The following is a 24,571-nucleotide window of genomic DNA, read 5'->3' as shown; positions in this document are numbered from 1 at the left end:
TGTTCGGCGATTTCTTGTCGAATTTGGTAGATCCTGGAATCGTTTCCTTGCGAGAATCGATCCTCAAGATCCTTCCATGCTGCAGATGCAGATTTGCAGTAGAGTATGCTGCATGCGATGTTGCCTTGCACAGACTGCCAAATCCATGACAATACCATGTCGTTGCATCTCTGCCAAATTGAAAATTTGGCGTCGGTAATTGCAGGGCACTTGATTGATCCATCAATGAACCCAAGTTTGTTCTTGGCACTGAGAGCGATGTGCATAGAGCGGCTCCACTGTCCGTAGTTGTGTCCGTCGAGGAGTTGTGAAACCAAGACGAGACTTGGTGAATCTAAGTGGTGTAGGATGAGAGGGTCGGATGCATGTGGCACCATCTCTACTGGTTTTTCACCACCCATGTTGGTTGTGTGTGTTGGAAAAAATTTGGGCTGTGTTTGTAGCGGAAGTGGAATGGATGCCTAGAGTCACCAGGATCGGTGCTCTGATGCCATGTGAAAATTGAAGTGTTTGCTGAATGGTTTATTTTCCAGTATGTTCATTCATACAAGGATACAAGCTTTATACAGTCAGATGCAGCCTATTCGAGGTAACCAATCTCTAATTACAAGTTGATTGCAATCTGGTCCTATGATAGCTCTAACCAGATCATTGAGTATTTACAATCCCAACAATCATGTTTAACCAAATATACTTTCCTTTAACAATACTGTCTTCTGTAATCTCCTTGGGCTTAGATTCTTCTTTAGTGCCATCTTCCTGTAGACTCAATTTCTTACGTCGGTGCCATTGTTTAGCGAAGACTCATGATTTTTTACTTCAAACCACCGAACTACGACAGAAGCCTGATCGGCATCATCTTGCCTAAACTCAATACTGCTAGCAGCTTTTCTCAATGCCCGGCGCCTTTTTACAGCCTGATGCCAGCGAGCAATGCTCCTTGCAGTATCAAACGACTCATCACTGATAGCAGCTTTTCTCAATGCCCGGCTCCTTTTTACAGCCTGATGCCAGCGAGCAATGCTCCTTGCAGTATCAAACGCTTCAAATATGGCCGGCTTCATAGAAGTTCCCATCTTCGTTACAAATCATACATAAGCATATATATATATATATATATATATATCAGTGACAAATGTTTAAAAGGATTTAGCAAACAGAGAATACAGTGCAGCAGTTTATAACTTTGCACCTCACCTGTGTGACAATTGCATGCAATGGGAAGATGCTGTAACTGCAGAGTAATTGAATGAATGCTCTGAGAATAGATATTAGCATTCAGAACAAGATCAGAAAAGGAAAGAAGAATAGAGTACACATGCACTCACACTCTCTCAGAACAAGGTTCCCAATAGCGAGTCTCGGAATAACATAACCAACTTCCCCCATCATGCAGTAATCAAAACGATATTGATACTGCAAGAGATCGAAGCACGAATTATCATAAGAGTACTGGAACCATCTTGATCTAGAAGTGTACTAGTTGTGGTAATTTTAGGTCACTCTTACCCATTTCCAGAAGCAAAACGCCAGTTGAAAAGAATTTTGGAACACTATGATATGAGTAAGAAAGAGAAGTAATTCGGGCTTGTGGAACCAAAAGTGATCGTCTGAAGGTTTAACAATCGCATCCCCCGCCCTTGCAGTGTATCTCTCAGCAAACTCTTTAGCCATTTGAGTAATTACGTACTCCAACTTAGTCCCGACAGCAAGTAAAAGCTGTAGCAAAGAAATCACCGTAGTCATAGGGTGTGCTAAACACCATCTTTTACTTCTTACACACCTTTTTAATTTTCGACTGTCGAATCAGATGAATTAAAGAAGATCAAATGACAGAAATTAACAAGGAGTGTGTGGATAGCACACCCCCTTATTATAATATCCAAAGGTGTTTTATAAAATGATAAAATAATCACTGAATTATAACTAGAGATGTAGAGATTAAACTTACGACGAGAGGAATGAATGTGATCAAGAAATATGCATGCCAACCTGCATAGAACATAACTGTTGATAATGAACTTCATGAACCAGGTCAAAAATGCAAATGAAGATTATGGCATGTCTTTACTGTGGATCGTGTTTAAACTCCACATTTACCAACTTTCGATTCTTGTCAATAAAACTATGTGATGTGTGCATATTTTCATTTATTTTTATCAATATTTTCTTTGAATTTTGTACATATGAATGGGTTAAATGCACTAATTATATTGTTTTGATATTTAGGCATTTGATAACGGAACAACATGAAAAATGAGAAGAAAATGGCGATTTCGGGTGTCTAGAGTAATTCTAGTGGAGCAAGAGGCTAACTAACTGCACAAAGACATGCACAGTAAGAAGATGCGACAAAAATGGTTTTTGGAGATCAAAGACATGAAAATGCTATTCAGTATACTTTAAAAGAGAACTTAATTACTAGTTTTATCATTTCCGTTTATTTTCCCTTTTGTTTAATAAGAACCTAAAGTCCATTAGTTGGAATGTTAGTGGCTTGTTTATTAGAATTTAGTAGGATTTATGTTTATTGCCGTGAGTGTTATATTAGGGAGATTCATTCTACATTTGATTAGGAGGTCAGCCACCAAACAACAAAAAAACGCACATCGTATCACACATAAGGCTGCGGCAAGAAGTGAAAAAGGAGAGGGGCTTTGGGGTTTTTCTTTGCTAGGGCTACGATGGAGCGTGATCATGAATACTTAAATTTTTTTGTGGCATGGTTATTATCATGTTTTTCATCTTTATTGAGTATTTTGCTATTTGTAATGCGCTTAGTTTTTATTTAGATGCTTGATCACCATCTAGGTTTAGATTAAGTTGATTTGATGCAAGTTAGAGTAGATGCCATACTTAACTTGGGTTTAGCTTCGTGCAATTGATACCATAAACATGTATTTGTAGATGTCATGCAATTAGGGTTTGTGTGATTTTCTAACGATTTTCATATAGCTTAATGGGTTCTTACTTGTTTTAATCCATCTAGATGTCATAGAGGGTTAACATGTAAGGATACTTTTGATGCAACCATATGCCATGACAATTGAAGAATTTAAGGAAAATCGATCATCAATATTGGGGAATTACTTGAGCATAACATATTAAGGGTGTTGATGCACAAAATCAGTGAGGACTTTGGTACAATAGAAAGTGTTAAGTTTGTGACCTTCGCTAGATTGCTCCGGTCACTAGTGTAGATAAGTATGCAAATGGATAGAGACAGGGAAGCAAACACAAGATGTACGTGGTTCACCTAGATTGGCTATGTCCACGGAGTAGAGGAGTTCTCATTAATTGTGAATGGTTTACACAAGCACATAGGTTTAAGCTTTCCTTTAATGAGTACTAGTGAATGATTTAGTACAAATGACATTAGAAAATATTGTGAGAGAATGATCTCTATTTATAGAAGAGAGTTTCTAGTTTCATTCTGACATTGACACGTGTCGTGTTGTGATTGGCTTCTGATGCTATGATTGGCTTCTGATGTCGACACGTGTCGCGCTGTGATTGGCCTTCTGGTTGGAGGGAAACTCTTCTAGGTCCTTGACGGTATAACGTTGACCGGTGCTCAGCAGTTTCGGGATTGGTCAAGTATGGTACAAATAGTGCTCCCCTAAGTTCCCGAGTGAGGGAAGCTCCTTGGTTGGGGATTTGCAAGATCCAAGCCATTGAGTAATCACGAAACTTCTAAGTAACGAAGTGTGGTATCATTTTCACTTGCCTTATCTGTCTCATATGTAGATGTGGCATCTTCTCTGGAAGTACTTTTCCTCCATCCAGGGGTGGTATCTTTAACCGATGAAGATACACAAGGTAATGTATCAATTTCACTTGAAGCTTACTTGTAGTTTCGGGCTTGGTCAAGTGCGATACAAACCTATAGTAGGAGTCCCCCAAGTCGCCAAGCTAGGAGATTTGCCGAATGAGGTAACAGACAAGGTAAACAATCAGACTTCCAAGCAAGTAACTTGGATCGGAGGTTTGACTTCGGCTTCCGGTTGATTGTTCTCCTTCTCCTTGTGTCGTAAACAACAACAAGGATAAGGAGAAGCAATGGAGAAAAGATAATATGATATACTTTTGCTTTTGAAGAAGTAACTTTCCACAGGCTTATTCTTGAACTGGGCTGGACGATTTTCTAGTTTCCTCTAGAGTATAAGGCCGACTCAAGAATTTGAGGGTCAAAACAAGTCTATCAAATTTAGAGTACGTTCGACCCTGATGATATGGGATACTTTTGCTGTTAACAAAGTAGTGGATGTATCAGCACGTGTTCTGTTACGGTTGTCTCCACATGCTTTATTGTATCCTTCTCACTTGCCCTATATGTTCCTCAGGCAAATGTGGTATCTTCTGTGGAAGCATAAAATGTTGAAGATGAGTACTCAAGAGCAATGCCAGGTAAGTAATTAGGTAAAGGGTTCCAGGCAGTCAGTTCCTGATTGGAAGCTTGATTCCAAGTGCTGACTGATTGCTCTCTTTCTCATTGTCTTGTAGGTAAGAACAAGGCCAAAGGAAAAGACAGGGAAAAAGCATGATATGTGATACTCTTACTTTTAACACTGATGATATGAGATATTCTTGCTCTAGTGTGGCTTGTTTGCAGAGGTATTATCGGGAGGAAAATAAGCTGAGTATTTCGAGAGATTCTGCTGAGAATGCCTTCTCGGATGTGAAGAAAAGTTGAGCTTTTTTTTATATTTGCAGGTCTGCCTGGCTGTGGAGGATGGAGGTCGACATATATAGGAGTCTCCCTAACAACAAGTAGTAGTGCTATTCCTTTACCCTTCTTGGTCATAGCAATGTAGTGGGAGCTGCAAGCTTCACGTGTTTTGACTTTGTCAGAGCACTTTGAAAAAGTGGTATGTGGTATCTGGAAAGCTGATGTTGCGTGTGAAGATTGCAGACAAGCTTTATTCAAGGAAATCTGGCTCTCGAAGTTCGGAGAGCGATGCCTCTTCAGTTTTCGAACAAGCAATCTTGTTGGGGATCTTGCTCTCGAGATTCAGAGAACGGTGCCTCTTCAATTTTTGAGAAATCAATCCTGTTGGGAGTCTGACTCTTGAGATTCAGATAGCAGTGTCTCTTCAATTTTTTAGAAAGTAATCCTGCTGGGAGTCTGGCTCTCGAGATTCGGAGGGCGGTGCCTCTTCGATTTTTGAGCACGTAATCCTGTTGGGAGTCTGGCTCTCAAGATTTGGAGAGCGATGCCTATTTGATTTTTGAGAAAGTAATCCTGTTGGGAGTCTGACTCTTGAGATTCGGAAAGCAGTGTCTCTTCAATTTTTGAGAAAGTAATCCTGTTGGAAGTCTGGCTCTTGAGATTCGACGGACGGTACCTTTTCGATTTTTGAGCACGTAATCCTGTTGGGAGTCTGGCTCTCGAGATTTGGAGAGCGGTGCCTCTTCGATTTTTGAGCAAGTAATCTTGTTGGGAGTGTTTTCTCGAATGTGAGTAAAGGTTGGGGATATTTTCCAGTCTGCCTTGCCACGGAGCACGGAGGTTGACACACATTGAGACTTTCTAGTTATCAAGCAGTGGTGTTGTTCCTTTACCCTTGTGGGTAATAGTAGGGTAGCTGGACCTTTAAAATTTATGTGTCTAACCTTTGTCAGAGATCTTTGGCAAAGTTATCTGTGGTACCTGAGGAGCTGATGTTGCATGTCGAAAGTGGTGCCTCTTCGGAATTCAAAAAGTGGTGCCTCTTTGATTTTTGAACCGACGGCCCTGTTGCCCTTTCTTTTATAAGGGCACCAATTGTGTGCAAGAAGTACATTCAAAGAGTTATTGCTTGTAGGAATTTTCCCTTTACTTCAGAGATTTATTGCACATCATTTCTCCTTCATCGTTTCTGAGAATGTCTGGCCCATCTGACCATCGTTTTGGCTTGAACTTTGGTGAAGAGGCAGCCATGCCTTCTCAAGACAACATATGGCGCCCATCCTTCTTATCCCCTACTGGTCATTTTACCGTTGGGGACTTTGTGATGAAGAATGATATGACCGCTGCGGTGGTGGCCAGGAACTTTCTCACCCCCAAAGATAACAGACTACTTTCCAAACGGTCTGATGAGTTGGCTGTTAAGGATTCTGTGGCTCTCAGTGTTTAGTGTGCAGGTTCTGTGTCTAATATGGCCCAACGCTTATTTTCTCGAACCCACCGAGTTCAATCATTGGCGGCTGAAGTAATAAGTCTCAAACATGAGATCAGAGGGCTCAAGCATGAGAATAAACAGTTGCACAGACTCGCACATGACTATGCTACAAACATGAAGAGGAAGCTTGACCAACTGCAAGAATCTGATGGTCAGATTTTACTTAATCATCAAAGGTTTGTGGGTTTGTTCCAAAGGCATTTATTGACGTCGTCTTCTGGGGCTGTACCGCGTAATGAAGCTCCAAATGATCGACCTTCGGTGCCTCATCCTTCTGGGGTTTTGCCCAGTACTGAGGCTCCGAATGATCACCCTCTGGTGCCTACTCTTTATGGGGCTCTGCCGACTGCTGAGACTTCTCATGAGCAACCTTTGTGATGGCTCCCTCTTGTTTGTTTATTTTGATTCATGTATATGTAAATATTTGTAACTTATCGGAGATATCAATAAATAAGCTTTGTTTCATTTCAACGTATTGTGTTAAATACACCAAAGCCTTCTTCACTAAGTTCTTTGAATTTTTTCTTTTGTTGAAGCTTGTATGTTGAGGTAGTGCTCCCTTAATTTCCCAAGTGAGGAAAACTTCTCGGTTGGAGACTTGAAAAATCCAAGTTACTGAGTGGTCGTGAGACTTCTGAGTATCAAGGTACAGTAGCATATGGTAGGAGTCCCCCATGTCTCTGGTTAAGGGAGTTGACGAATGAGGCATTTCCTTTCTAAGTGGTAGCCCAAAACTCCTCATTCATATATATTTGTTATGAAAATTGTTAGGCCCAAAGAAGATGAGGCCTAGGTAATTTTTTTTTTCGATTTTTTTTTTGAATTTTCGAATTTTTTTTCTTTTCGAATTTTCGAATTTTTGAATTTTTGAATTTCCGAAAATATATATATATATTTAAAAGCTTTGTAGGTGAAGCTTTGTTGGGCACCATGAATTGATTTTGCTTCACACTATCTTGATCAAGATAGTGTGAAGCTTTTGTGTTGAAGCTTTGTAGGTGAAGCTTTTGTGGGTGAAGCTTTTGTAGGGGAAGCTTTTATGGGTTAAGCTTTTGTAGGTGAAGCTTTTGTGGGTCAAGCTTTTGTGGGTCAATCTTTTGTGGGTGAAGCTTTTGTGGGTGAAGCTTTTGTGGGTGAAGCTTTTGTGTTGAAGCTTTTGTGGGTGAAGCTTTTGTGTTGAAGCTTTTGTAGGTGAAGCTTTGGAGTTGAAGCTTTGGAGTTGAAGCTTTTGTTGGGTACCATGAATTGATTTTGCTTCACACTATCTTGATCAAGATAGTGTGAAGCTTTTGAGAATTTGTAGTTGTCTTCCATTGATGAAGCTTTTGTTGGTGAAGCTTTTGGGTTGAAGCTTTTGTAGGTGAAGCTCTGGAGTTGAAGTTTTGTAGGTGAAGCTTTGGAGTTGAAGCTTTGTAGGTGAAGCTTTGGAGTTGAAGCTTTTGTTGGGTACCATGAATTGATTTTGCTTCACACTATCTTGATCAAGATAGTGTAAAGCTTTTGAGAATTTGTAGTTGCCCTTCATTGGCGAAGCTTTTGTTGGCACCATAAATTGGTTTTGCTTCACACTGTCTTGATCAAGAGTAGCTTTTGAGAGTTGTGGTTGAACTCATTTGATGAAGCTCTTGTTGGCACCATAAATTGGTTTTGCTTCACACTGTCTTGATCAAGAGTCTGTGAAGCTTTTGAGAATTGTGGTTGCCCTCCATTGATGAAGCTCTTGTTGGCACCATAAATTGGTTTTGCTTCACATTGTCTTGATCAGGAGTGTGTGAAGCTTTTGAGAATTGTGGTTGCCCTCCATTGATAAAGCTCTTGTTGGCACCATAAATTGGTTTTGCTTCACACTGTCTTGATCAGGAGTGTGTGAAGCTTTTGAGAATTGTGGTTGCCCTCCTTTGATGAAGCTCTTGTTGGCACCATAAATTGGTTTTGCTTCACACTGTCTTGATCAAGAGTGTATGAAGCTTTTGTACGAGTTATGGTTGAACTCCTTTGATGAAGCTCAAGTTGTACCACTCGTCTTCTGGTAGGTGGAATGAATGGTGAGTTACTTTCATCACTTGGTTGGTGGTACGAAGGTGAGTTCCTTCATCACCTTTCATCACATTTCATCACCTGGTTGGTGGCACGAGGATGAGTTCCTTTTTCACTTGGTTGGTGGCATGAATGGCAAGTTGCCAAATGATATTATAGTACGGGTTGTACATTTCATCACCTGGTTTGTGGTAGGAAGGAGAGTACGGGTTGTACATTTCATCACCTGGTTGGTGGCATGAAGAACAGTACGGCATGAAGATGAGTTCCTTCTTCACCTGGTTGGTGGCATGAATGGCAAGTTGCCAAATGATATTATAGTACTGGTTGTACATTTCATCACCTGGTTGGTGGCATGAAGGAGAGTACGAGTTGTACATTTCATCACCTGGTTGATGGCATGAATGGCAAGTTGCCAAATGATATTAGAGTACGGGTTGTACATTTCATCACATGGTTGGTGGCATGAAGGAGAGTACGCGTTGTACATTTCATCACCTGGTTGGTGGCATGAAGATGAGTTCTTTCTTCACCTGGTTGGTGGCATGAGTGGCAAGTTGCCAAATGATATTAGAGTACGGGTTGTACATTTCATCACCTGGTTGGTGGCATGAAAGAGAGTACGGGTTGTACATTTCATCACCTGGTTGATGGCATGAAGATGAGTTCCTTCTTCACCTGGTTGGTGGCATGAGTGGCAAGTTGCCAAATGATATTAGAGTACGGGTTGTACATTTCATCACCTGGTTAGTGGCATGAAGATGAGTTCATTCTTCACATTTCATCACCTGGTTGGTGAGAATAAGGGTAAGGTGTCTAGGCACATTGTAGCAAGCGTCGAATGACACAAGTATGTTGAACCCTTTCAAAGCACAGTTGGCTTATGTATGAATGTGTTGGAATGTATGATTGAACGAATATACTATGAAGCTGTTCGTTTATTTGTATAGTCTTGTTGACATATACTTAGACTTTGTTTCATGTTGGAAGCGTTCATGTTGAAACTTTGAATCTGAGTGTTTCATTGCTAGAAATGTAAGAGGATTAGGACCGAGTTGTCTAAATCACCTCTTTATTGAATTCATGCCAAATAGTCTTCGTTACATATGATGCCGAACGGCTGAAGCTTAACACTTGTACAATGTGAGTTTACTTGTAATAGTACTTCAAGTGATCAGCGTTCCATAGATGGCCAAGGGTCTTGCCATCGAAGCTTCTAAGCTTGTAGGAGCCAGGGCGACTGATGCCAACAACTTCAAACGGTCCATCCTAGTTTGGACTAAGTGCTCCTTCACTCGGGACTCTGTCGCAGAGTAATATTTTCTTCAATACCCAGTCCCCCACTTTGAAAGAACGAGGTTTGACCCATGAGTCATAGTAGTTGGAGATGCGCTGCTTATAGGCGACATTCCTCAAGTGAGTCTGGTTTCTGTGTTCCTTGACTAGATCTAAGTTGAGGGTAAGTTGTTTGTCATTTTGGCTTTGCACATAGTTCTGGACTCGGAATGTTGCTTGCTCAAGCTCAATTGGGACAACTGCCTTTGTACCAAAGGCGAGTGAGAATAGGGTTTCTCCTATTGATGTCCGATACAAAGTGCGGTATGACTAAAGAACTTGGGGTACAAATTCTGGCTAATAACTTTTAGCCTTGTCCAAACTAGTTTTCAAAGCTCGCTTGATTATTTTGTTGATGGCTTCAACTTGTCCATTAAACTGGGGATGAGCTGGGGAGGCAAAACATAAGTTGATGTTGAACTTAGAGCAGAACATCCTGAACTTATTGTTGTCGAACTATCGCCCATTGTCAGTGACTATCGTATTAGGAATGCCGAATTTACAAAGGATGTTCTTCCATACGAAGTCTTCTATTTTTGCCTCAATAATGGTTGCCAAGGGTTCTACTTCGGCCCACTTTGTGAAGTAGTCAATTGCAACAATTGCATAGCGGACCTTGCCCTTCCCTGTAGACATTGGGCCAATCAAATCAAGTCTCCATTGGGCCAAGGGCCAAGGGCTGATCATAGGAGTGAGCAGCTCGGAAGGGGAGTGAGGAATAGTTGCGTAGCGTTGACACTTATCACATGAACGGGATATTCTGATGGCATCTTGGTGGAGTGTTGGCCAGTAATATCCTTGGCGAAAAGCCTTGTATGCTAGGGATCGAGATCCAGCATGATCTCCGCAGACTCCTTCATGTATTTCCCGAATGACAGTTTCCGCCTTTGTGGGCGTAAGGCATCTTAGGTATGGTAGGTTAAAACCCCGCTTGTAGAGTTGGTCATTAATGATTAAGTAACGGGTAGCCTTGTATCAAATCTGCTTAGCTTGGACTTTGTCATTTGGAAGGGTGCCATGAGCAAGGAATCTATAAATCGGGGTAATCCAACTATCCCCTTGTTGTAAGTTGCACATTTCCGCAGCCATGATGCTTGGTGCTGCCAACAATTCGACCTGAATTTTTCTCCCAATCTTGTCTTCCACCGTTGAGGCGAGGCGAGCCAAGGCATCTGCATAACTGTTTGCCGCTCGAGGAATTTGGGTGATCTGGTAGTGGAAATGCTTGAGCAACAATTATGTTTGTGCCAGATATGCTGCCATGGAGCTATCCTTAGCGTCAAAGTTGCTGGTGACCTGGTTAACCACCAATTGGGAGTCACTGAAGATATCAATTCGTTTAACCCCAAGGTGTATGGCCAAACGTAAGCCTGCGAGAAGGGCTTCATATTCGACCTCATTATTCGACGCCTTGAATTTGAAACGAAGAGCATACTCCATCGTCACTTTGTCAGGGGTCGTAAGGACTAGTCCTGCTCCACAACCCTATTGGTTGGACGAGCCATCAACATATAGACTCCATGCTGGGGTTGTTGGTTCTATTTTCTAAGTTTCTGAGGGTAATGAAACCACTTCTTTAGGCGTAGAAACAATGTCAACAAGATATGTGAAGTCGACGATGAAGTCTGCCACTGCTTGGCCCTTCTCAGCTGGCTTTGGTTGGTAGGAGATGTCAAACTCACCCAATGTTATCGCCCATTTGATCATTCGCCTAGAAGTGTCAGGACTTTGGAGTATCTGTCGAAGAGGATGATTGGTAAGCACGATGATAGAGTGTGCTTGGAAGTAAGGGCGAAGTTTTCGAGCAAACATGACCAATGCTAGAGCCAATTTCCCAATGTTGGAGTATCGTGTCTCCGCATCTTGTAAGGCCTTGCTAGCGTAGTAGATAGGCCGTTCGGCATTACCATCATTTCGAATGAGAACGGAACTTACTGCTGAAGCAGATACTGACAGATAGATAATGAGAGTGTCACCAGCCTCAGGTTTGGAGAGCAGAAGGGCTTTACTCATGTAGTATTTGAGGTTCTTGAATGCTTCAGCACATTCATCAGTCCATGTAATGTACTTCTTACTTCCCTTAAGTGCTTTGAAGAAAGGAGCACATCTGTCTGTGGCCTTAGAGATGAACCTAGTTAAGGTTGCCACCGTGCCATTAAGGCTTTGGATGTCTTTTGAAGTTACCGGTTCCTTCATGTCGAGGATTGCTTTGATCTTTTCGGGATTAGCCTCAATGCCTCGTTGGCTTATCATGAAGCCTAAGAATTTGCCAAAACCTACGCCGAAGGCACATTTGTTGGGGTTCAACCTCATTCGATACCTCTTCAGAATCGTGAAAGTTTCAGATAGGTTGGTGTTGTGTTGGTCAGCATGTTTGCTCTTGACTAACATATTATCAACGTAAACTTTCATGTTCTTCCCAATCTGTTCGGCGAACATTGAATTGACCAGTCTCTGATAAGTCGCTCCTGCATTCTTTAAGCCGAAGGGCATGACTTTATAACAATATAGTCCTCTGTCAGTAGTGAAGGTTGTGTGTTCTTGGTCCGGAGGGTTCATGAGGATTTAGTTGTATCCTGAGTAAGCATCCATGAAGTTCAGAAGTTCACACCCTGCCGTAGAGTCTATAAGTCTGTCTATGAGAGGAAGAGGAAAGCTATCATTCGAGCATCCTTTGTTTAGGTCGGTGTAATCAACACACATTCTTCACAAGACCTTTTGGAGCAGGAGACTTTCCTTGGTCGGATTCTTCTTAACAAAGACAACACTTGCTACCCACGTTGGATAATTGACTTCGCGGACGAAGCCTATGCCTTTGAGTTTTTAAACTTCTACCTTCATTGCCTCGTACCGTTCAGCGTCATAAGATATTTGCTTCTGTCTCACTGGCTTGGTCTTGGGGTCAATACTTAAGTGATGACAGATGATATCGGGAGAGATGCCTGACATGTCCTCGTATGACCAGGAGAAGACCTTAGTGTTCTCTTGCAAAAAAGAGATCAATGCCAACAGAATGGGTGGTGACAAGGTGGTGCCAATCTTCACCATGCGATCCGGATAATATTTTGAGATAGAGATCTTCTCCAACTCTTCAGCGGCTTATGCTTGCTGGGTGAAAGAGTCATTTCGAGGATCGTCGGGTTAACTGTTGCAACCGTGAAGATCCAAGTTGGCTTCGTTTGGGCTGGTCTTTATGACTTGGTCATGTATAGAAGGGGTTTCCTTGGGCATAGGGAGGTGCTGTTGCTTGACCGAAGTGTTGTAACATGATCGTGCACTAAGTTGATCTCTTCTGATGTAACCATTGCCATAGAGGGTTGGAAATTTCATGAACAACATATGTGTGGATACCATGGCCTTGAGATCATTGATGCCTGTGCGTCCGAAGATGACATTGTATGCCATTGGGCAATCAACCACCAGGAAGTTAGTGGTAATGGTAGCTGTGTAAGGGCCTGTACCAATGGTGAAAGGTAAGTGTATGCTCCCTAAAGGTTGCACGATATCACCGGAGAAGCTTATAAGAGGGGAAATCGAGCGATCAAGCAAGTGTTCAGCTACATTAAGTGCCCTGAAAGCTTCAGCAAACATGATATTGACCGAAACCCCTGTGTCTACCAGGATTCGTCATATTTCAAAGTTGGCTATGTGAGCTTCCACGATCAGTGGGTCGTTGTGAGGGTAAATGATACCTTTTTCTTCCTCAGGGTAGAAACATATTGGATCCCAATTAGGCTTTTGATGCTTACCTCCCCTGATGTCTTTCACGTGAAACACTTGGTGGCCAGACCTTAAAGCTTGTTCGCTATTTTTCATGGCCCTGTTGGAAGATTTAGATATGGGTGTGCCACCACTTATGGAATATATTGCATTCCCCTGGCGTTGGTTACGGTTACCTCTTGGAGGGTGAATGAGGAATTAATCAATTTTTCCTTCATGTGCCAAAACTTTAATATGATCACGAATGGTGATACATTTCTTACCGTCATGGCCGTTATGCTCATGGTAGCAGTAAAACGTGCCCGTGTTCTTCGTGGGCTTGTAATACGGGTGCCTCGGCTTTGACTTCGGTATCAGATGTGCTATGCTAGGGTAAATGGCCACGCATGTGGCGTTCAAATGTGTGTATGCCTCATACCTCGGGGTAGGGGCTGTCCTGACACGTGCTTGACCCACTGTGTTGACTGCCTAGGGTCAAGGATTATCATGGCGATACCCTTGGTTATCGCGGTAGTGTCCCTTATTCTTTTTACTAAAATGAGACTGGTGAAGATGGAAATCTTTTCTTTTTCCTTGAGATTGATATGTCTGTTGACTTGGCAAAGTATTAAGTAAGGCGGAGTGAGGCACCACTGCAGTTTGGAAGGTCGAGGTATTCTCATTTGGTTGGATCTGGCTTCCACTTCCTACTTGCTGATAAGGGGTGGCTGTGGGGGGTTTCCCTTGACATTTCTTTGCTTTGACGGAGGCATGATTGTAAGCATGTGCCATTACCTCAGAGTAAGTCTTTCAAGTGTTGGCATTGATCATGTACTTGAAGAAACAATCACGTAGGCTTTGAGGGCGGTCTTGTCATCTGCCTCAGCGCAGCGAGAATACTCATGGCTGAAACGACCGGCATACTCTCGTAGTGACTCGTCCGGCTTCTGGCGAATAGTGTACAAGTCATCTGCAGAATGCAAGCGATCGGTCTGGAAGATGCGTTGAGAGACAAACAGTTTCCTTAGTTCTTCAAATAAGTCTACTGTCTTAGGTGGAAGACGACAATACCAGTTTAGAGCTTCGCTAGAAAGGGTGGAGGGGAATAGAAGACATCGTTCTTCGTCGGTGTGCATCCGATATGCCATAGTGGACTCAAAGAGGTTAAGGTGTTCAATTGGGTCCTCCCTTCCAGTATAGAGTTGTAAACCAAGCTTTTGTTTTGTCTTAGCTTGAAGGGGGTGTCGATGATCCTCCTTGTGAGAGGGCCAGGCCTGGGTTGGTTCCAGTCAGGTATCTCGGCCTGACGTTCGACCTTCAACTTGTTTACTTCCTCAAGGAGCTGTAGGACAAGGGGGTCCTGAGTGGAGTCATGTACCACTGGGATTTTCTTTCGTAAGTCGCCATCGCCTCTTGGAAGTAGGAAAGTTTGAGCAAGGGCGTGTGATTTTTCCTTGGACTCGCCGTACTGACTTCTAGGGCGAGTCTATCGGAATACCTTAAAGTCATATGTACCTTCATGTTCCTCTAGGACATGTCGTTCTTTCCCTAGATTACCAGCTGGCCTGGGTTGTGGGAGGGGACCGAGTTTTTCAGAAACTCTTGGGTCATTGATCTTCAAGCATATGTGGAAGGGGATTCTCTCGACGTTACTTTAGGAAGTCTTGGCAGTCACGATAAACGGCTTTCGATCATTCCAACCCTTCTGTAATGAGGTGTCTTCCTCCACTTCTCCTGCTTCGAGTCGAAGCAGCTGGGTTGAGAGAAGTCTCATGTTGATCAATGTTTTGATGATTAGCTCGCTCCTCATCAAGGATACCCATGTCGAAGAAAAGCAACCCTCCGTGTTGGGGGGCACCCAGATGATGGTTGATGTCCACAAGGGCAACGAGCTCGCGTGTTTAAGTATGCCTAGTTTCGTGGAGCGTCACAAAGAGCTTCTCATACTGCTCTTGGAGGACCTCATTCTTCATTGCTTTCTTGTTGTTCTGAGCTTATAGCTCATCGACTTTAGCTTGAAGAGCAACCCTCTTTCCTTCCTTCTTTCGTTGCTTCGCACTAGGTGCAAGAGGGGTGTCATTTTGTGTGTTGTGGCTTCCTTCGCTCCCCATGTTGGAGAGGGGTGCCTGGTCAAAAGAGAGTGTACGTATGGTGGAAACCAGCTTGACAAAGCTGAAGAAAGTGGGAATAAGAGTTGTTCCCACAGACGGCGCCAAATGTTGATGCACAAAATCAGTGAGGACTTTGGTACAACAGAAAGTGTTAAATTTGTGACCTTCGCTAGATTGCTCCGGTCACTAATGTGGATAAATATGCAAATGGATAGAGACAGGGAAGCAAACACAAGATGTACATGGTTCACCCAGACTGGCTACGTTCACGGAGTAGAGGAGTTCTCATTAATTGTGAATGGTTTACACAAGCACATAGGTTCAAGCTCTCCTTTAATGAGTACTAGTGAATGATTTAGTACAAATGACATTAAGAAATATTGTGAGAGAATGATCTCTATTTATAGAAGAGAGTTTCTAGTTTCATTCTGACATTGACACGTGTCGTGTTGTGATTGGCTTCTGATGTTGACACGTGCCGCGCTATGATTGACTTCTGATGTTGACACGTGTCGCGTTGTGATTGGCCTTCTGGTTGGAGGGAAACTCTTCTAGGTCCTTGACGGTATAACGTTGACCGGTGCTCAGTGGTTTTGGGATTGGTCAAGTATGGTACAAACAAAGGGAATTAAGTAGAATTGGTTACGGTGAATTCGGATGCCTTAGGTCTTGTTTTCTTATGCTTTCAATTTATTGTTTTCAAGCTTTATTTAGTTTTTAGTTAAATTCAAATCATTTCTCTTTTTTGTTAAAGCATTTCAATTATATTTTGTTTCAATTTCGTTAGTAAGACTTTAGAATCGATTCGATCTCTGTGGAACGATATCCTTGCTTATATGCTATAGTATCATTTGATTCATATACTTGCGAGCACAAAAGTTTGAGACTTAATGAGGCTAATTTCAGTTATCTAATTATACCAACAAGTTTTTGGCGCCGTTGCCAGGGATCGAATTTGATTTTATTGCTTACTTAATTGGATTGTTACATCTTTTAGTTGGTTTAGCTTTTGGGAGTTCTAATGAAACACTCATAGTACTATTCCCTTTTAACGAAAAACCACATTTTTACCTTTCCCTGGTACTATTCACTACACCTTTATTTGTCATTTTTTTATTAAAGCTAAAGTTTTTTTGAACTTTTCGTTAGTTTTTCTTAATTTTAATTATTAGTTTCTTTTTTCAATAAAAAATTATTTTCACAAATCTCTTGTTTAGCTTACCCATCATTTTGTGGTTTTGCAGAAAAAGGGAAGCCACTTAACCTTGTCAAAAATTCAAGTTTGGGGGTGGATCACCATCTACATCTTTGCTTGCCTATCTCCTTTAAACCCGAGAAGTTTCTTTGTCTAAGAGCTTTACTCATTTACTTTCCTTTTTATATACCCTTGATATCTATTTTACATGACCATAGACAACCAAAGATACCAACTGCAGATGATAGCTTTAAAGTTAATAAGATTCACAAAGGTTGCATCTTGTGACTCATCCTCAAAGAGCGAGGCAGTGAGCTAACTATGAAAAAAGAAGCAACGAATGGAAGTTCTATGAATATGATGTGTAATTAACCTTATTCCCACAACTCTGTTAAAATCGGATTCAAGAGCACGCATCATGTTATGTGTGGAAATTGAACGGACATGCCTACAGAACATCAACCACTTAAAATTTTGAAACAGGAAGTATGTAGACAGCATAAAGAGAAATCGGAATTAAATAAAATTTCTACTAATGGTCATCAAAACAACGTACCTCGATGAGACCTATTCTCATCATCATATAATCCGATTTGTTCACAGAGCCAAAAAATTGCTTGAAAAATGCCATCTGAAAAAGAAGTTTTGGGTGGAGAGAGAGGGAGTGTTTTGGGGGGGGAGGGGGGAGGGATCGAGAGAAATATTCAACATTACTTTAGAGTATTTTGATACTTTCAGTTCAGTATAGAGCTTGATGCTAAAAGCCACAATTAAACGGTATATGACTAACCAACCAACGTAGAAAGGCCGGATAATTTCCACCACGACTGCGAATAAAAAGATGAGCGTGGGTTCTCCTAACTGTGTGCATAATAGTTCAATATAATCATAAGAAGTTGGCTAGATATAAAAGCTAAGAATAAAGCATTTGATTTGAACTTATGAAAATTGTACGTACACATTAGCTGTTACCTACATCTGAATAATACACATGCGATTTGTTGATGAATCCTCCCAACGTTTCCATTGACTAATCTACTCCATGTATATTGAACATGAAAAACGCAATATAGATTTTGAAAGCAGAAAAACCAAAAGGTGAGAAGTTAATTACCCTTAACCTTGCAAAAAGAATGGTTAGAAAAGAGAAAGTGGCATGCACCTTAGCCAGGAAAAAGATGAACATCTGAAGATGTTGCCACGCAGTGGCAGTGAGCAATGGGACCTTCCCCTGCAAAGTAAATTAGAGAGTAAATGATATAACATATTCAGATTTCCTAGTTGTTGGCTGTCTGACCACTCTTTGGCAGAAGGAAGCACACAACATAAACACATTTTAGCTGTTCAACTCTCAAATCAATAAAACGGTCCTCAATCTTATGAGAGTACATATATATACCTCAGTGTAACTAATTATTTTTTTAATGAAAATGAAATCATTTCTCAATATGGTATCTCTCGCCTAAGTCCACCGACTCCGATCCTCTTTGGATATTTTCTTGTTTATTTTCCTACCTACCAAACAACATAGCTTTTGTCTGCAAACCTTCAATCTTGTTCATCAATGGCAGCAAATTCTTCTAATTCTTCCTCTCCAGTGGTCGCATATGCTGCTTCTTCTCCGGTGATCGCGAATCCTTCTTCTCCACTGCCTACTAATCTCAATTCTTCTCAAATGAACACAAACCCTAACTTCTCCTTTCAAGCTTCAATCAACTCCATCACGATCCAAAACATCGGGAGTATGATTCAAACAAAACTCAAGCGTCATAATTACTTTTTTCGGCGTTCTCTATTCGATACGATCTTCTGCCGCTACAAGCTCACTGGCATCGTTGATGGATCTGAACCGCCACCGCCTTTGAGATTTGGTTCGAAAAGGATCAGAACATCATCATTTGGATCCATTCCACTCTCTCTAAGGATTTGATTCCCTTTACTGTTGGTGTTCAATCAGCGCGTGAATTTTGACAAAATCTTGAAAAGCGATTTGGTGGAGTCCCTCGTTCTCACATTCATCAGTTGAGATCGAATTTGCAATCAATGTCAAAATGAACTTACACAATCTCTGAATATTTGCAACGCATTGAAGAAATTACAAATGCTCTCGCTGTTGCTGGTGTACCAGTTGATGATTCAGATCTCCTTCACCTCATTCTTAATGGATTGCCTGATCAATATGATTCATTCGTGGATTCAATTCAATTTCATCTTGCTGATACTACTATTGATGATTTACATGGATTTCTTCTTAGCAAATAAATGGCTCTTGCTCGCCGGAAGCAAACTCAAGGTTCCTCTGAGCCGTATCAGGCCTTCACCTCTATTCCAGCAACTTCAAATGCTCCTATTTGCTTCCTACACCTCAACAACTTCAAGCATACAATACTCAGTCTAATGCTTCTTAGAATTCTTATAATAACAATATTCGAGGTAATTTTCAGAGGAACTACAACAACCGTAGTCAATACAATCGGTACAATAATAACTCAAACAACTGTGGTGGAGATCAAGGTGGAAATCGTGGCTTCTCATCTTTCAACTCTGCAGTAACTCCATGTCAAATTTGTGAGGACATTGGACATCTTGCTATTGATTGTTCCAACCGCATGAATCCAAACTTTCAAGGGTGTGTTCCAACACTTCTTCTCCTCCACAATGGCTACTTAATTCAGGAGCAAGTTCTCATATGACCAACAATATTCAAAATCTTCAGAATCCGCAACCCTATACTGGTCCAGGTAAAGTCTATATTGGAGATGGCCAAGGTTTGCCAATTCTCCATACTGGTTCTACTTTACTTAAAACACCTTATGCAAATTTTCAATTAAAGTATGTGTTACATGTTCCACAATTGAAGCATGATCTTCTTTCTTTGCGAAATAATTGGTGTTCATTAACCCTAAATCCTTTTGACTTCAATGTCAAGGATCTTACTACGGGGATGATGCTTTTTAGAGGTCCAGTCAGCTGTGGTCTCTATCCATTTTATGCTTATTCTTCTACTTCAATGAAGGTTCATGCTCATTCTGTAATAAGGACCTCCTCTCATGTTTGGCATCAACATTTGGGACATCTAACGTTCAAGACTTTTCGGTCACTGCTATCAAAGTCTACACTGCCTATTTCTAATAATGTTCAACAATTTTTCTACTCAAATTGTGTTTTAGGCAAATGTGCCAAGTTACTATTTCACGAATCTCTCTGTACTACTTCTAAGTCTCTAGAATTAGCTCATGTAGATGTTTGGGGGCTAGCTCCATTATGTTCTGTTAGTGGCTATTGCTTTTATGTCATATATTATAGATGATTTTACCAAATATACTTGGCCGTATCCTTTCAAACATAAATCAAATATGTTTACATTTTTGTGCAATTTCAAGCTCTTGTTGAGAATCTTTCTGGACACAAGATTGGAACTTTAAGATCAGACTCAGGGGGTGAGTTTCTGAATTCAAGCATCATCTATCTTTACATGGAATTCAGTAGCAATCGAGTTGTCCCTACACTTCTCAGCAAAATGGCTGTGCTGAAAGAAAGCACATACATATTGTTGAGACTGCTAGAACTCTTCTTATTGCATCACATGTTCCTCATAAATTCTGGGTTGAGGCTTTTCTTACTGCAGTGTATCTTATTAATCGACTACCTCCAGTCAACAAGTCCTCTCATTGGGAACAATTTTTCAGAAGAGTTCCAGATTACAATTCCCTCTAGGTATTTGGATGTCAATGTTTTCCTTGGTTGAAACCACACACCAAATCCAAGTTAGAGCCTAAGAGAAAGATGTGTGTTTTCGTTGGCTACAGTTTAGCTCACAAGGGTTATAGATGTCTAGATCACTTCACTAATCAGGCTTATCTCTCTAGACATGTCCATTTTGATGAACAAACTTTTCCCTTTCATGATCCACATCTTTTTAAATCCTTAAATTCAAATACCACATAAATTTACTCACCATTTTCTCTCACATTTCCCAATTTATTCTCCTAAACCTAACCATTCACCTGTTACAACACCCATACATTCCTCACCTACTTAACCTGAGCAAGTTTCTTCTCCTGCATCTTTTACTGCTCCTACTTAACTTTCCTCACCTCAATCTTCTCCTATACAAACCTCATTCTCTAAACTTTGAGCCACCTCTTGTTTCATCTGTTCACCCAATGCAAACACAATCCAAGTCAGTGATATGCCATCTCATTTAGACAGTGAGTTTATTCACACGACATATATCCAAGCTTCAAAACATCTTCAGTGGAGGGTTGTAATGCAAGATGAATTCAATGCTTTACAAAATACAAGAACTTGGCAGCTTGTTCCTTCTACCTCTACTCATAATTTGGTTGGATGTAAATGGATATTTCGAATTAAGAGGAAACCAGATGGCTTTGTGGATCGACACAAGGCTCGGCTAGTTGCTAAAGATTACAATCAACAAGATGGCATTGATTACAATGATACCTTTAGCCTAGTTGCCAAACATGTAACTATAAGAATCATTCTCACTTTTGCAGTACAATCAAACTGGTTTCTACATCAGTTGGATGTAAGTAATGCATTTTTGCATGGTTATTTGAAAGAGAATGTATATATGGCTCAGCCACTAAGGTTTATTGATCAAGATAATCCCACTCATGTTTGTCACTTGAAGAAATCCTTATATGGCTTAAAGCAAGCACCTCATGCTTGGTACGAGAAACTTCAATATGCACTTTTCTCCATGGGATTTAAAGCTTCACACTTTGATCTTTTTGTGCTGCACAAACCTACTATGGTTTTGGTTCTTGTTTATGTGGAAGATATCATAGTGACAGGACCCTCTTCTATTGTTTGCAACAACATCATTTCTCAGTTGAGCTCTCAATTTCCAATCAAGGATCTCAGAGATCTTCATAGTTTTCTTGGTCTAGAAGTTAAGAAATCTAACTCAAGGGCTTTCATTCTTCAATCCAAATACATACTAGATCTTCTCAAGAGAACAAAAATGGATGGGGCAAAGCCATGTGCCACTCCACTTAGTTCAGCCAAGCTTGATCTCACAGGTTCTTTATTATCACATCTAGAGGAATATAGATCCATTGTTGGAGCCCTCCAATACCTTACATGGACTCGGCTTGATTTGTCTTTTGTAGTTAACTTGGTGTGCCAATTCATGCATTCTCCCAGATAACCTCACTTTCAAGCAGTGAAACAAATACTTAGGTATCTAAAAGGGACACTTGGTTATGGATTATGATTTCCCAAAACTACATCTCCCCTACTTCTCAAAGCCTTTTGAGATGCCGATTGGGCAGGCTGCTCTTGGGATAGAAGATCTATTGGTGGTTTTTGCATCTTTCTTGGTCCTTGCATTGTTAGTTGGAGTGCAAAGAAATAGCACATAGTTGCAAGATCCTCCACTGAAGTTGAGTATTGATCATTAGCTCACACCATTGCTGAAATTACTTGGATCTGTCAACTTTTTAGTGATATTGGATTCAAATTGCCATCTTTGCCATAAATATGGTGTGACAATGTTTCTGTTATTGCCTTAGCCTTAAATCCGGTTTTCATGCTCGAACAAAGCATGTTGAAATCAATTATCATTACATCCTTTAGCTTGTTTTGGCTAAGCTTCTTACTGTTCAGTTTGTATGTAGTGCGGATCAACTAGTAGATATTCACACTAAATTTCTCCAGCTTAGATCCAAGCTTTCACTTGAACCTTCTCCATTTAGCTTGAGGGGGTGTGAAGAGCAAGTTACTGTTGTAAAAGAATCTAGTAAAAGCTAGCTTTAGTAAAAGTTGGTTAGTTGTTAGAAAAGTTACCACTGTAACTATTTTCTTTACCTATGTAAATCTAAATATGAGAGTACATATATATACCTCAGTGTAACTAATTATTTTTTCAATGAAAATGAAATCATTTCTCAATAAATAAATGTCAACAAGTGGGGTCAATTTAAGCTTTAAAGAGAAAATATATATATATATATATATATATATATATAAAGAACTCAACCTAAACCCTAGTCATCTCTTCATCTCTTTCGCTGGTTTCATGGTTTGCAACTCAAAAACAGCTCTGTAACTAAACAAATTCCAGATTTCTGCAACTTAAAAAAGAAAAAGGGACCCAGTCGACACCTCAACTGCCTAGCGCCCTGACAAAGCCTAGGCAAGTATTTCGCCCATTTCCACAAAACAGAGGCGAAAATGTAGAAGCCCCGTCTCCAAGGCAAGCTAGGTGCGCCCCGAGGCGAGGTTTTTAAAGCACTGACCAATCCAATACACTTTTCCGATCCCTTTGAACGTTCTTTCATATATTTTCTCCATATCTCTTATACCTTCTAAATTATTAAGAGAAAAAAGCGAAATAGTCTCAATTATGTTTAAAAAAAATCTTTTTAAGTATCAAGATACCCTCTTCCTGTTAGAAGGAAAAAAATAATACAAAAGAATAATTATAAGACGAAAACCGAAGTAACACTAGAGAGTTGTATGCTGCTAGACAACTAATAACTTAGTTGTTTGTGACAGATTATCAAATTATAATAACAATAAATACTTAGTTAAAAGAAGAAGAAAACAAATAAACAGACAAATAAAGGAGAAAGAAGTACCTCTGCGCAGTGTCCATTTGTCCTCACGAACTGTTTCTTACAAGGCAGCAAATAACTTGCCTGTTTCTCCCTCCGTTATGCATATTCTGCCGATCTGCTCTTGGAATGTCGTCAGAAGAAGTGCTATTAGCCCCAAAACCAGCTCTGCATGTTCATGTACTTATAAATATTCGTACGCGCGCATACACATACAGATATAGAAATTTATAGACGTCTGTTCTTTGTTAACATACAGAATTTGTATCATCGTGTATATTTCTTGTTATCGACAATTTTGTTGACGTTAAATCGATAATTATTATGATGTTGACAATCCATCTTTTTGATACATTAGACTAGTTGTTGAGCATTTTCAAGGGAAGTTCTAAATTTTTGTTAAACTAGAAAAAGTGAACAGTGTAAAAAAACTATTTTAGCTACTCAGTTTAACTTCTCATCTCTAACAATAGTCTCTATTTTAATAAACTTTGAATATTTTATTATGAGGGAGGACCTTTGGTCTCTGCAAGGCCTTAAGCACAGGTCTCTTGGTCTTTTTCTCAAGATTCTGCAACAATATCTTAAGAATGGCATCATATGAATCACGATGATAACACAAATTTGTAGATCAATCACTACCAACTAGTTCTTGATCTAGTTATACTTTGTTTTGAGATTTTTCAGCATTGATAACGAACTAGTGATATCAACCTGGCGTCAATAAAGTATTTATAACTTATTGATATGTTATCGATACAGTATTAATGTGTGTGACTTGTTAGATGAGAATTCACATATATGTGGATATGAATACCTTATCAGTGTAGAAAACGATCCTCTCAACAGTTAGAGATATGAGAACTATGACAGTACAAACCATAGCCACCACCCATGTTGGCGTGTACTCCAAAGTTATTTCTTCTTCTGCCATGAGATTAAATAATCTGTGTGCGTGTTCCAAGTTCTAGTCATATTGTTAACTGGCGTGTTCCAAGTTCCAGTCATATTGTTAACTGGTTTCTTGGACACTATATATATATACTCCATCCACTGCGGAGACTCATAAAAATAAACTGATATAATAATATAGAAAACAACATTGCTCATTTCGTGGGCATTTCTTTCTATGCTATGATATAAAATACTTTTGTTACAAGTAAGAGATTGATACAAGAGAGTTTGAGAAAAATACAAAGGAATCGATTATAATAAAATGATTAACACGTTCATAGACTATAAAATGATTAACGCGTATTGTATATCATGAAGGACTAGATAAAATTATTGATGTGGTTTATCTGCGTTTTTCGAGACAAGGAACAATGCAACGAGAGAGATATAGAAATCGAGTGTGATATGCAACAAGTGATATATATAAGTAAAACCTTGTAAAATTGTAAACATGAGAGCTAATACACCACATCAACATACCATAAATTAAACCTAGAA

The 24,571-nt window shown here is 40.3% G+C and overlaps 1 pseudogene; it reads right to left on the bottom strand.

Moving 5' to 3' along the window:
• Window positions 1-767: 767 nt before the first annotated feature.
• LOC126584375 (MLO-like protein 1) lies at window positions 768-24,053 on the bottom strand (annotated as a pseudogene).
• Window positions 24,054-24,571: the final 518 nt, after the last annotated feature.

The sequence above is a fragment of the Malus sylvestris genome, chromosome 10, assembly GCF_916048215.2.
Source record: "Malus sylvestris chromosome 10, drMalSylv7.2, whole genome shotgun sequence".
NCBI lineage: Eukaryota > Viridiplantae > Streptophyta > Magnoliopsida > Rosales > Rosaceae > Malus > Malus sylvestris.
The sequence above is the reverse complement of the archived record's forward strand: the minus strand, read 5'-3'. Positions and strand labels throughout refer to the sequence as shown.